Source organism: Oncorhynchus keta, chromosome 11 (genome assembly GCF_023373465.1).
Source record: "Oncorhynchus keta strain PuntledgeMale-10-30-2019 chromosome 11, Oket_V2, whole genome shotgun sequence".
NCBI lineage: Eukaryota > Metazoa > Chordata > Actinopteri > Salmoniformes > Salmonidae > Oncorhynchus > Oncorhynchus keta.
In genome coordinates, this window is record NC_068431.1 from 48,098,597 (window position 1) to 48,113,263 (window position 14,667).

General features: G+C 41.4%; 1 long non-coding RNA gene across 1 annotated transcript; it reads left to right on the plus strand.

Annotated features, from left to right (window-relative positions):
• The first annotated feature begins 3 nt into the window (after nucleotides 1-3).
• On the plus strand, nucleotides 4-1,084 carry LOC127906196 (uncharacterized). Its single transcript, XR_008060619.1, has 2 exons — nucleotides 4-458; nucleotides 503-1,084. It is a non-coding gene; the product is annotated as an uncharacterized LOC127906196 (long non-coding RNA).
• The last annotated feature ends 13,583 nt before the right edge of the window (nucleotides 1,085-14,667 follow it).

Genomic DNA, 14,667 nt, shown 5'->3' on the forward strand with positions numbered 1-14,667 from the left:
CCTCCAAAAAATAAATAAATCTCTACTCATTTTTTTTTTTTTTATCCTTCTAAGTCCAACTCTCAAACTCTTTTTAGATGTTGGTTTTATAATTTTATGTCTAAACTTGCAAGAGATTGTATTTCTGTTAATTGGATATTTTGAGTTGGGCTGTTCTTGCATATGTGCTCCAGGGAGAGCTGTGGGGCTGTTACCACTGGATACACTGAAACCTACTGTAGAGGATGACTCAGCATTTCTATAACTGGTCCCAGACCTGTCTGGGCTTTAGACTTCTCTGACTATAGCCTGGTCCCAGACCTGTCTGGGCTTTAGACTTCTCTGACTATAGCCTGGTCCCAGACCTGTCTGGGCTTTAGACTTCTCTGACTATTGTTGTCATGCCATACATGTTACATGTCTTATACATGTTTGAAAGGGCAACAATACTCCTGAGGAGTTGCCTGAAGCTTTTAGAGGTCTGGGACCAGGCTATAGTCAGAGAAGTCTAAAGCCCAGACAGGTCTGGGACCAGGCAAGTATTGACACACTTTATGCACCTGTCCCTCTGGGTTACTTTTCACATTTGGGTTATAAAAGCAGCACCAACATACAATAGCTTTTGGGTTGTGATTGTGTGATAGAATATGTGCTCCCCATAGTTTCAACTGAATGTCTGTTTGTGTGGTTGTTTTTTCTCTTCGGTTGTAACTGTGGCGTGAGTGTGATTTTGATTACAGGTGCTTGTCAAGGTGTTGAAAAGGCAGTGTGACCCTGCCCATTGAGGCTGAAGTGTCCGAACGTGTTTTTAAAAGGGAAAAGGGTCCTCCTTTGTGGCGGTTTCTTGCTTGTAATGATTTATTTTTACATACTTCGTTTTAAATTGGTCTAAAATTCTGTTTGGTGCATGTGCTGGAAAAGGAAAGTTTTATTGAATGTAGCTTACCATATACACAGTGCACATTCATGCCTTTTGATGATTATTGTGGTGCTTTGTTACATTTATTTATTGGATATTATTTCACCAAATGCTGTTTTATCCCACTGGAAAAAAATGTATGTTCAGCAGTGACTACCTGCTATTAAAACGAGTTGGAGAATAAAATATTTGGTTTCTTTCTTTTGCAGGGAAATTTAATTGTGTTATGGCAGGTGGTATCTTTTGTAATAAGACTTTCAGTAATTCGCATACCCTGCTGCTGCATACTCGGTGTAGTTCTAAAATCCACCCACACATTTCTACTTGTGAGTTGTCACAACTCCTTTTGTCTCAACTGTATTTGCCCCATCGTTTGTTTTGCCGTAGAGTTCGTATATTGTCAAGTAAACACTTAGTAATACGGTATTTCTTTATTTCCTTGAGCAGGCTTTCCTTAGTCTTTTGTGGTTCTATGAAGGAAGCATTTGACATTTGTTCAATTTGTATTAGCGTTCTTAGCATATTGTACTGTTTGCGTATTGTCTTGCTTGTGCGTAGAACCGGAATGGCCAATTCTCAGGTAACAATTTTAAGAGGGACGCCACTGGATAGGTCTGAACGTGAGAAAATCATACAGGGCCATTGTCTTTCACCATCATTAGCCCCGCTGTGATCTCTACCTGTGAATTTTCTCAGTCCAGCATGTATACATGGATCGGATATAGAACTCATGAACAGTATGCAGGGTCGGGGAGTAAATGACATGTAATTTGATTACAAACAAACCAGATACGTTACCAGCTGAAATATTGTAGTCCGATTAGATACTTTTGGAAAAACTAGATTACTTCGTGTTTACGTTTTGTTCTCTCAATGACATTCAATTCAGAATTGGAAAAAAAGGTGCAAGTTTAAGTTTATTCCACCTGAGCGAGTCTGACCACTGACACCATATGTGTTTAATGTATAATTTGTCTTCTAATGCTTTTTAAGGGGAAAGTCCTCAAAGTAATCCGATTGTTAGTTTGGGTATGCAAAAGTTACATTACTGATATTCAGACGGGTGACTAGATTACATTTAGAAAGTAACCTACCCAACCCGAAGAGTATGTAGTAGTGTGTGGCCAATTGACTACTACTGAAGATGGGTATGATCAGGACCTGACTAGTGCCTCGATCACACCGAAAGTGCGCCACAAAATGTGACGCGGCATATGTGTGCAACTAAAGTTAAACATTCAACTTCTGCTACCATTTCTGCCAAGCCGTCTATCCAGTTTGACGCACACGTTCGATAAAGCAAATGCTCTGCAATGCTGCAAGGCAAACGTAGCGTTCCACTCGAAACGAATGCAATTCTGGTATGCCAAAACGCAAGATTACTCTCGGTGTGATTGAGGCGTAACCACATTTGGGGGCCTGCGTGCTCATTTATAATCGTGGCGTACATTTACCACTAAATATCTCTGTGCGCCATTTCTAAAACATTGCACATGTAAAACAATATTGCGATTTATAAACTTGGCGTCCGCCAAACACGTTTTGTGGTTATGAATCAGACCGGTCGTAAAACTGCGCTCGTGAACGAGCAATATAACTGTCTGGACAACCCATTGAACTTTTATGGTGACAATAACGCCCCTACTTGCTGTATACGTTAGAAGTATTGGAATTAGGCCAAGATAGCAATGGCGAAGTCGGTCACATGTCTTTGGAGGTGTTGGCAGAATGTTTTCGTTTGCAGAGACAATACCTGTATCTGACGTTTCTGAAGTGTTGTGGACCTAAACAGATCGTTTAAAAATAATGTTGCACTGTACGCGAATTATGAAACATTGTCTACTCGGAAATTAAAACTTCCATATCCCTACTTACAGTGGTAGCATACACACTTCAATGCAAAATATCAACTGTCTGTTGTAATATTTGTGTGGTGGAGAAAATAACCAGGCAGGAAACGGGATTACAGTTCAGTGTCATTTAGTAAAAACCTATCGTGCTCTACAGCTGGGCCCAATCGTGCACATGGGCATTTCCAATTAGGTGTCGTAACATAACACTGCTTTAATATTGTTGGATCCTGTGTTTTACATTATAGCTATTACCATATATATGATTGAATAGTATCTGCTGTTGGCTTGTGTGGATGTATGTATGTGTTATGCAACATAGCTGACTTGGAACATAGGCCCATGGCCCTGAAGCTTTTAACTTTCTCATGATGGAAAAAAGACAGGAACTGTGCAATGAGTTAGGGGTGGCACATTCAGAGCGTGGTGTTGCGAGAACAAGCGGTCTTTTGTTAGATAACAGGAGCCAGGTGCAAGATAACGGTATGGAGCATGAGAGCCTGGATGTTCTTCACATGTCCCCAAGAGGCGTGGACCCGCCTGAGCGCCTGCAATAGGCTGAGCATGTTTAAACCACGCCCAGTCTCTACTGTGATAGGCCAACAGACGGGTTGGAACTGTCCATCACAGTATAAAGAATACTGTTACCTCCGTCTTGTCAGTTCTCTGTTCTGCCCTGCGTGGTATTACAGCGAGCCCGTATATACGAAAGTTGCATTTGCCATTTATTACTTAGCTAATAAAAAATACAAAGTATAAAATCGGTGACTCATTGTTATATTTATCCTGATACCAGTTTTGAATTTACGCAACCCTAACAATATATGACGGCTTAGTAACAGCATAGTAATTCAAATAAACATATCACCGATACTACATCTGTAATTTGTTGTATGGCTATTTCGAAAATATGAACTCAGCATGGCCAGAAAAGGTGAGGAATTTATTCTGCAATGGTTATGATACACAAGTATGTGGACATCACTTCAAGTTAGTGGATTTGGCTATTTCAGGTACACACGTTGCTGACAGGTGTATAAAATCGAGCACACGGCCATGCAATCTCCAGAGGAAAGTATTGGCAGTAGAATGGCCTTACTGAAGAGCTCAGTAACTTTCAACATGGCACCGTCATAGGATGCCATATTTCCAACACGTCAGTTCATAACATTTCTGCCCTGCTAGAACTGCCCCGGTCAACTGTAACTGCTGTTATTTTGAAGAGGAAATGGCTAGGAGCAATAAAGTCTCAGGATAAATAATGGTCTTGAGCTTTTTTTCATGGTTTGGGCTAGGCCTCTTAGTTCCAGTGAAGGGAAATCTTAACGCTACAGCATACAAGGACATTCTAGACGATTCTGTGCTTCCAACTTTTTGGAAACAGTTTGGCCTCTGTGCACAAAGTGAAGTTCCATACAGAAATGGTTTGTTGGTGTGGAAGAACTTGACTGACCTGCACAGAGCCCTGACCTCAACTCCGTCAAACACCTTTGGGATGAATTGGAACGCCGGAGTGCGAGCCAGGCCTAATCGCCCAACATCAGTGGCTGAATGGAAGCAAGTCCCTGCAATAATGTTCCATCTAGTGGAAAGCCTTCCCAGAAAAGTGGAGGCTGTTATAGCAGCAAAGGGAGGAAGAACTCCAAATTGATGCCCATGATTTTGGAATGAATTGTTTGACTAGCAGGTGTTCCATATCATTTTGGTCATGTTGTGTGTATATATAATGTAATGTTTATGAATGAAATATTGTTAATTCGAGAAATTTGACAGTATTCTGAGGTAGGCTACAAACCGTCTACAAACCGTCTGTGCTTAAATGTTGAATCGCATAGAGCAAAATACTTGAAATAGCTGATCTGTTTACTACTGTGAACTAGGTCAAATTAAAATGAGAGATGGGATGAAGGGTAGCCTATCCTAACTTGTTGTAGGCCTATAGGCTATTTGGAAATTAAATCATAGGAAATGGATGCCTATTTTTTTTTTAAATGCAAAGATTAAATACAGCAATCTTCACTCTTCACTAATGGCAAATGATTGCATCTTATTATATTTAGCTAACTATTTTATTCTTATGAATAACAGTGTCATCATATATTCCCCATTTGCACAAGGCTACTAGGATACGCTTGCCTTGCAATTCTAGAAACTGGAAACTGTGCAGTTTGTGGGGAGGAAAGCACATTCTCAAGTCAAATTCACATAAATTCCACATTTTGCATGAAAACTGCCACACGCACATTTTGTGGTCTATTTTGTACTGCCACCCGCACAATTTAAAAATCCCTGATCAAGAACATTTTGGAGACCCCTCTCATGGTAGTGGAGCGATTTTTTTTTAAATCAAACTTTCAGCAGTTACACGCATTTTGCCATGGGTCTGAGAGAAAATTGTCGTTTTCAAACACATTTCTTGCTATTAGTGTCTTTACATTCTGCCATGACGTGTTCATATGCTATCTGAGCAGGACAGCTAGCCATTTGGCGCTCCCTGCTGGTGAAAATGATATTAATAAATCACTTTTCATGAAACAAACTATCAGTCAACTGCTAAACATGAGAGAGGAATGTGACAGAGCTGTACTGCAGTGTGTTGCAACCCTTTGTAAACTACATGTTTATATTGTCATGTTACTGGATATAGCTCTTCCTAGCTGCTGATGCGTGGATGAGGAATTGCCAGGACAAGAATGAGTCAAGTTTGATGGAAATGTACTGAAGGAACTTCTCAGATAATACAGGTATGATGATGATGGGAATTCACAATAATGACATTCAGTAGATGTTATTATACAAATGGAAATAACACAGGCTATGTCTAGGTGCTCTTGCTCGGACACAGAACAATGTCCACGTCCATGTGATGAGCATGCTAGCAAACCTTCAACTACTGTGGGAAAAACTAGACAACTGGCTAATTTAAACATGGCACGCCCATTAACTAATGAGCGGCTGTCACGCATACAGAACATGCACCATAGAACACATGGGGGGGGGGGGGGGGGGCACAAGGGCTATGCCATCTGCACTTCAGTCGTGGCCAAAGGTTTTGAGAATGACACAAATATTAATTTCCACAAAGTTTGCTGCTTCAGTGTCTTTAGATATTTTTGTCAGATGTTACTATGGAAAACTGAAGTATAATTACAAGCATTTCGTAAGTGTCAAAGGCTTTTTATTGACAATTACATGAAGTTGATGCAAAGAGTCAATATTTGCAGTGTTGACCCTTCTTTTTCAAGACCTCTGCAATCTGCCCTGGCATGCTGTCAATTAACTTCCTGACTGACACATCCTGACTGATGGCAGCCCATTCTGGAGTTTGTCAGAATTTGTGGGTTTTTGTTTGTCCACCCGTCTCTTGAGGATTGACCACAAGTTTTCAATGGGATTGAGGTCTGAGGAGTTTCCTGGCCATGGACCCAAAATATCTAAGTTTTGTTCCCAGAGCCACTTAGTTATCACGTATGCCTTATGGCAAGGTGCTCCATCATGCTGGAAAAGGCATTGTTTGCTCCTGGATGGTTGGGAGAAGTTGCTCTCGGAGGACGTGTTGGTAACATTCTTTATTCATGGCTGTGTTCTTCGGCACAATTGTGAGTGAGCCCACTCCCTTGGCTGAGAAGCAACCCCACACATGAATGGTCTCAGGATGCTTTACTGTTGGCATGACACAGGACTGATGGTAGCACTTACCTTGTCTTCTCCGAATAAGCTCTTTTCCAGATTCCCCAAGCAATCGGAAAGGAAATTCATCAGAGAAAATGATTTTACCCCAGTCCTCAGCAGTCCAATCCTTGTATCTTTTGCAGAATCAGAATCAGTCTGTCCCTGACGTTTTTCCTGGAGAGAAGTGGCTTCTTTGCTGCCCTTCTTGACACCAGGCCATCCTCCAAAAGTCTTCGCCTCACTGTGCGTGCAGATGCAGTCACACCTGCCTGCTGCAATTCCTGAGCAAGCTCTGTACTGGAGGTGCCCCGATCCCGCAGCTGAATCAACTTTAGGAGACGGTCCTGGCGCTTGCTGGACTTTCTTGGGTGCCCTGAAGCCTTCTTCACAACAATTGAACCGCTCTCCTTGAATTTCTTAATGGCCTGATAAATGAGCAATGATGCCCTTGATGAGCAATGATGACAGCACGTGTTTCCTTGCAGGTAACCATGTTTGACAGAGGAAGAACAATGATTCCAAGCACCACCCTTCTTTTGAAGCTTCTAGTCTGTTATTCAAACTCTATCAGCATGACAGAGTGATTTCCAGCCTTGTCCTCCTCGTCAACACTCACACCTGTGTTAATGAGAGAATCACTGACATGATGTCAGCTGGGCCTTTTGTGGCAGGGCTGAAATGCCGTGGAAATGTTTTTTGGGGATTCAGTTCATTTGTATGGCAAAGAGGGACTTTGAAATGAATTGCAATTCATCTGATCACTCTTCATAACATTCTGGAGTATATGCAAAATTGCCACCATACAAACTGAGGCAGTAGATTTGATGAAAATATATATTTGTGTCATTCTCAAAACTTTTGGCCACGACTGTACTCCCTCCAGGAGGAGGGAGTTCCTTCGGTACAGGTGACCCTAAGTTACTTGCTGTAGACTGGCTTAAACAATAAAATTAATAAACAAAGTCCACAGTCTCTCTGACTTATAACTTGACTGGAAACTACACAGTCCATGTTCTTTCTTTTCCTTATTTAACTACGGTTCTATCTCACAGGTTTGTGAACCTTTTGTCCACGCAGTGTCGTCTTCACTGTCTTGTTGTCCGTCGGGTCTTTGTCTTCGTCCGTGTCGGATGTTTCCACTTTTTCTGTTTTGTACTGTCGACGACAGAGTGCAGCAGGTTACCGCTTCTTTTCTTTTCTTTACTGTTTGGCTCCTGTTCAGGAGTCTGAAGCTGTGTCGCTGCCATCTGGTGGTGGCTAAGGTAGTTGCTGAGGTTCCAGGTGTGTGGGTGTCTCAGTGGACTCTACACTGCTGTAGGACCTGATTCATTTGTCGCCTGACCCACGCCAGGATAACCTCACTATCGTAGGGCTTGAGGCGGTCGTTGTGCATTATCCCTCTGTGCAGTTTTCCTTGTATCTCATACAGCACAGGGCCACGGCATGCAGAGACAACGTAGGGGCCCTTCCAGGGTGCTTGGAGTATATTTTATTTTGACGCTGCTCAGAGATGCTCCCTTGAAGTTATGTGTGCTTCCTCTAGATCCAGGTTGTAGAGGAACTCTGGGACTTCCATCCTGTCAGACCTGTCCTCTGCTGCATCAGACCAGATATCCCGAGGTTGATGGGCCTCTGTTCCAAGCATCAGGCTATTTGTAGTGAACCCAGTGATTGCATGCTGGGAGCTGCTGTAAGGGGACATCAGGATTGGCAACTGTTCATCCCAGTTTCACAGATTCTGGTCCATGTAGCACCGGATCATCTGGAGTAGTGTACGGTTGAACCGCTCCACCTGACCGGTGGAAGCCGGATGATAGGGAGTTTTCCTTCTCTCTGAGATCTGCAATTGCCTGAACACACACTCTTGAACAGGAAACATTCAAAGTTTCAACCTTGGTCTGTGTGCAGTTCGAGTGGGGCACTGACGCAAGCAAAGTCCTATACCAGTCTCTTGGCAGTAGTTTCAGCTCCTTGGTCAGGAACAGGAAGAGCTTCAACCCACAGAGTAAACTGGTCGCTGATGAGGAGGATGTACTTGTTTCCGGAACTACACTACCAGTCTGAACACCTACGCATTCAATGGTTTTTCTTCATTTGTACCATTTTCTACATTGTAGAATAATAGTGAAGACATCAAAACTATGAAATAACACATATGTAATCATGTAATAACCAAAAAAGTGTTAAACAAATCAAAATATGTTTTATATTTGAGATTCTTCAAATAGTCACCCTTTGCCTTGATGACTGCTTTGCACACTCTTGGCATTCTCTCAACCAGCTTCATGAGGTAGTCACCTTGGAATGCATTTCAATTAACAGGTGTGCCTCTTTAAAAGTTAATTTATAGAATTTCTTTCCTTCTTAATGCGTTTGAGCCAATCAGTTGTGTTGTGACAAGGTAGGAGTGATATACAGAACATAACCCTATTTGGCAAAAGACCAAGTCCATGTTATGGCAAGAACAGCTCAAATAAGCAAAGAGAAACAATGGTCCATTGTTACTTTAAGACATGAAAGTCAGTCAATCTGGAAAATGTCAAGAACTTTGAAAGTTTCTTCAAGTGCAGACACAAATACCATCAAGAGCCATGATGATACTGGCTCTCATGAGGACCGCCACAGGAATGGAAGACTCAAAGTTACCTCTGCTACAGAGGATAAGTTCATTAGAGTTACCAGCCTCAGAAATTGCAGCCCAAATATATATATATATATATATATATATATATTTTTTAAAGCAAGCATTCAGACAAATCAATGGGTTCTGCACACTGTAGGGCATCCGGGTGCCTATATTAGGCACATGGCTTTAATCATTTTTTGGGGTCAAATTAGATTCTACCTTTTATTTCTCATGAGTGTTCATGTTGATCAATATTTAGTCTATGCTGGCCTATTGTAAATGATCAAATAAATATTAAATGATCAATACATACAATTCTGAACATTTTGTCATTTATAGTGCTAATGCAGAGGCACCAATACGTTGTCGAGTACATCGTTTTTATGTACAATCCCTTATGTCTAAGCTTCTAAAGTGACTTTGGCTACTAATTCTTGTGAGGAAGTGTATCAGTGACCTGTGTTCTGTAATTAGTTACAAAACAATAGAAATGCAATTGTGTATTGCTGCTGTTTGTCTGGTACCCATAATCATCTCTGTTGACCATGAGAGCATTTTGCAGAGAAAATGGGTTGAGGCATACTATTTAGGCTCAGAATGACACGTGGCCCATTGTTTACCTTGTTACCTGGCAGCGACCACAAGGGCGTTTCAAAGAGCTGTACGTCAAGGCGAGCTCATGAATATAAGCACCCCGCCCACTCAAACTGTTCTTTCAGGTTCCTGATAGTTATAAATGAGAGAAAAGGTTAAAAAAAATTAAATTCGGGGGCATTTTAATAGCGTAAAATATTGTGGGTGATGTTTTGGTCATTCAAAGGCTATTTTCACTTTGGAAATAGGATGACTGAGCTGGACCTTTTTAAAGCCTGTCTTTCTCAGCACCTCTGTGGTTGGTCTTTGTTTGGTCTTCATAAAGAGGTGTGGAGACTGTGCTCTATTTCAGAGGCATGAAATTCCAGTCTGAATTCCAGGACCTGTGATAACGTTAAAGTATAAAGGTGCATTCAAGCGCACACATGGACACGCAACATGGCTCTTGTTACATCAGAGGAGGATATGTTCAGAGTTGGGTCTGTATCCCATTTATCACACATAATAACACACATTACAGTTGCTGATGAGTTTTACATTACAGTAGCTGATGAACAGTTCCATATGATTTCAACATCTTTCTGCCTGCACCCCTTTTGATTTGAACGAAACCTTCCAGAAGTGTTTGGCCATAGTAGAAGTGGTCAGAAGAAACAAATCTGTCATCACTAGAAAAATAATAATAAAAGGTTGAGTTTGATATCATTTGAAAGCTTACAAACAGGGTTGTCAAACTATTTCATAATTTATTGAAATAAAAGTTCATACAAATTGTCATTTTTTTGACACCTTTTACATCAATTATATAAATGCGTAAACCCTGATATTTTTTCATGTTATGTCTTTTCATATGTTGTAGCTTAGACCCTATATACATAATCAGGTGTTTGTGTTGTGACACCATCAGTTGAGATACAACATGCTCTTGAATACAGGGTGGGTGTCATGTTTTGGCTGATACATTTTTTTAAATGTCAGTCAAATTTAAATGTCAACTTTCAAATGGTACCACAAAGATAGTTGGCGGTCCACACATCAGAGAATGTTGACTTGAGATTAAACTTTCAGTCTTCCATAGGAAACATTGAAATCATAGAAATACAGATACTAGAATATATTCCCATTCAAGTTGGTATTTGACGGTGAGTGGACTGGCGACTATCTTTCTGGTAGTAATAGCAACTGGATTCTGGACTTCCTGATGGGCCGCATCCAGGTGATAAGGGTAGGCAACAACACATCTGTCACGCTGACCCTCAACATGGGGATCCCTCAGGGGTGCATGCTTAGTCCTCTCCTGTACTCCCTGTTCACCCACGACTGCGTGGCCAAGCATGACTCCAACAACATTAAGTTTGCTGACGACACAACAGTGGTAGGCCTGATCACTGACAACAATGAGACAGCTTATAGCAGGGGTGTCAAACTCATTTCGCATCGTGGGCCACATACGGCCTAGGGAGATGTCAAGTGGGCCGGACCATTAAAATTATACCATACTCTGCTATAAATAACCAAAATATCATGTCTTTCCTTTGTTTTGGTGTAAAGAAGCACAAGAACATTAGGAAAATATTGAAATTTAATGAACTATCCTTTTACAAAACATTTCATGAAACACCTCATATTTCCTTAGACAAATGTGCAATTTACTTTTATCATTCACAAATATGCATTGCAACTGATCCCACTGATTGTACAAAGGCACAAAACTTTAATTGGTACTGAAAAATATAGTAATGCACTTTAAGATTAAATGAGACTTTTAAAGAAAGGAATTTTTAAACCACTTACACATACGCATATAAAATCTAAATGTAATCCCTGCGTACACCTTACAAACTAAGGAGAGTGATTTTAAATGTGTAATGAAGAAAGTGTTCGCCTGTCCTGTAAATCTGTAAACTTCATACATGAAACATACATACACATACAATACATACTGAAAATGTATGGAGTTGTATGAACAGTAGAATTCCATCACACAACTTTTGTTTTGAAGCTGCTGACTAACATTAAAGTGCACATTTTTTAAATCACCACAGTAAGGATTCATCTTCACAGAGCTGTATTCTTTCAATGCAAACAGTATCTAAGGCAGCATTTTAAAGGTGTTAGTCTAGTCTGGACTTGTATTTGTACCTGAAACTTGGCATCTTTTGGCCTGTACAAGTGCATCAACACCAGGTGTCATGTCCTGACTAGCTGTCACTTTCAGAATGTCATTTAAGTGCTTGTTTGTGAGCCTTGAACGCATTTTTGTTTTATTGATATTCATCACTGAGAAAATTTGTTCACAAAGGTAGGTTGTCCCAAACATGCACAAAATTTTAGCAGCCAGGGCTGTTAATTTGGGGTACCCTGGTAGTAGATACTGATAAAATCAGGGCAGGGTTGCCATTTGCATCTCCCACAAAGTCAGCTTCAACTTAAATGCATGTATGTTGTCAGAAAACTGTGTGACAACTTTTTGCGGCCTTGCAACATTTTGTTCAGATTGTTCAAGTGTTCAGTAATATCAACCAAGAATGCAAGGTCCCGTAGCCATTCCTGAGATTGTAATTCCAACACCGGTTTTCCTTTTTTCTCCATGAACTGTCCGATTTCCTCTCGTAGATCAAAGAAATGCCTCAGCACAGCGCCTCGGCTTAACCATCTCACTTCAGTGTGGTATGGCAGGCTGTGGGTAATGTTGCTGTCGCTGAGAAGTTTGTCAAACTGACGATGGTTCAGACCTCTGGACCGGATGAAATTTACAGTGCGAACAACCACCTCCATGACGTGGTCCATTTTCAGCGACTTGCAACACAATGCCTCCTGGTGCAAAATACAGTGAAATGTCCAGAAACGATCTCCTCCATTAAGGGCTTGTACTTTGTCTTTGAACTTTGTCGCGACACCTGCTTTCTTTCCGACCATGGATGGCGCGCCGTCTGTAGCCAGGCTGACAGCGCGGGACCAGTCCACTCCAACTCTGTCCAATGCAGCAAGGACAGAGCCGAAAATGTCCTCGGCTGTTGTGGTGTCCATCATTGGCACCAACTCAAGAAACTCTTCAGTAACAGTCAATGTCTCATCAACTCCTCGAATAAATATGGCCAGTTGGGCCACGTCTGTGATGTCAGTGCTCTCGTCAATTGCCACGGAAAATGCAATAAATGACTTGACTCTCTGTTTCAATTGACTGTCTAAATCTGCCGATAGTTCCGAAATCCTCTCTGCTATAGTATTCCTCGTCATGCTAATATTGGCAAAAGCTTGTCGCTTCTCGGGACATACAAGTTCAGCCGCCTTCATCATGCATCGTTTAACAAAGTCACCGTCGGAATACGGCTTCGATGCTAATGCTATTTCGCTAGCAATTAGGTAGCTGGCTTTTACCGCTGCTTCACTGACTTCTCGGCTCTGGATGAAAGTTGACTGCTGTTTCCTCAGACCCGCCAGCAATTCGTTAATCTTATCTCTTCTCAGTTGTCCTTGCAAGCCGTCATATTTTTCGCTGTGATGAGTCTCGTAGTGGCGTCGAATATTATATTCCTTCAATACCGAAACTTGTTGCAAACACACCAAGCACAAAGGTTTTCCGTGCATCTCTGTAAATAAATAGGACGTGGTCCATTTTTCTTTGAAAATTCTACACTCCTTATCTACTTTTCTCCGTTTGGATAACGACATTTTGGCTAATGAGGGTGTAGTGGAGAGGTAGAGACATTAACAATCTTAACAACGTCGTAACAAGCAGCAGATGGCGCATTGATACCGTCTGCTGTTTTCAGTCTGTCTCAGTGATGCGGCTTGTCTTAAAAAAAAAAAAAAATTAATTCCATGTCTTTTATGCATTTTTTCCACTTTCAAATTATCCTGCGGGCCTGATCGAACCTCCTTGGGGCCGGTTCCGGCCCGCGGGCCGTATGTTTGACACCCCTGGCTTATAGGGAGGAGGTCACTGACCCGGCAGGGTGATGCCAGGACACAAACCTCTCCCTCAATGTGAGCAAGACAAAGAAGCTGTTTGTGGATTACAGGAAAAGGAGGGCCAAACACACCCCCATTCACAACAATGGGACTGTAGCTGAGCGGGTTAAGGCACTACAGAGGGCAGTGCGTAAGGCCCAGTACATCACTTGAGCCAAGCTTTCTTCCGTCCAGGAACTCTATACTAGGAGGTGTCAGAGGAAGGCCCAAAAGGCTCCTTAACAACTTCTACCCCCAAGTCATAAGACTACTGAACAATTAATCACATTTTCATTGACCCCCCCCCCCTACACTGCTGTAACACACTGTTTATTATCTATGCATAGTCACTTTACCCCTACCTACATGTACATATTACCTCAATTACCTTGTCTAATCTGTACCCTCAATCATTGACTCGGTTCCAGTACCCCCTATATATAGCCTCGTTATTGTTATTTTATGTGAAAATGAGTTAAATCAGAGTTTAAGCGTTTTTATTGATATTTGATGTTAATGGTAATTTTTAGTGCTTTTTAATAAAAACAATATTTTTTCAAGAAATTATAAAATAGTTTGAAAACCCTGTTTGTAAGCTTTCAAATTATATCAAACTCAACCATTCATATTTTTCAATGACATGGATGTCTCATGGTAGGGTGGGGTATGCAAAATAGGTCAACTTTGAGCACTTCTTATCACCTGAATGTTTTGGCATTCCGGTCCAAAAAGTCACTTTCTGATCACTTCTGCCAAGAGCAAACATGTTTGGGAGGCTTCGTTCAGTTGTAAAGGTGTGTAGTCAGAAAGTGATTGAATTCATATGGAACGACCAAGTTGTGAAGTGTCCCTGCTATTCTCAAGCGGGGGAAATTTAGAGGATTTTCGGGAAAACCAACAATTAATGTCAGAATGCTATTCCCTGCACGCTGCTGCTTCTTTCACAGCTGTGGCTCTGAAGTTCTTAACATGTCATAAGTACTGTAATCTCTCATGCTGGCTGAGCCCTTGATTGAGGTGAAAGCAGTGCAGCCTCTCCCTACCTCACAGGTGAGGAAACGTTGTGCAATGGA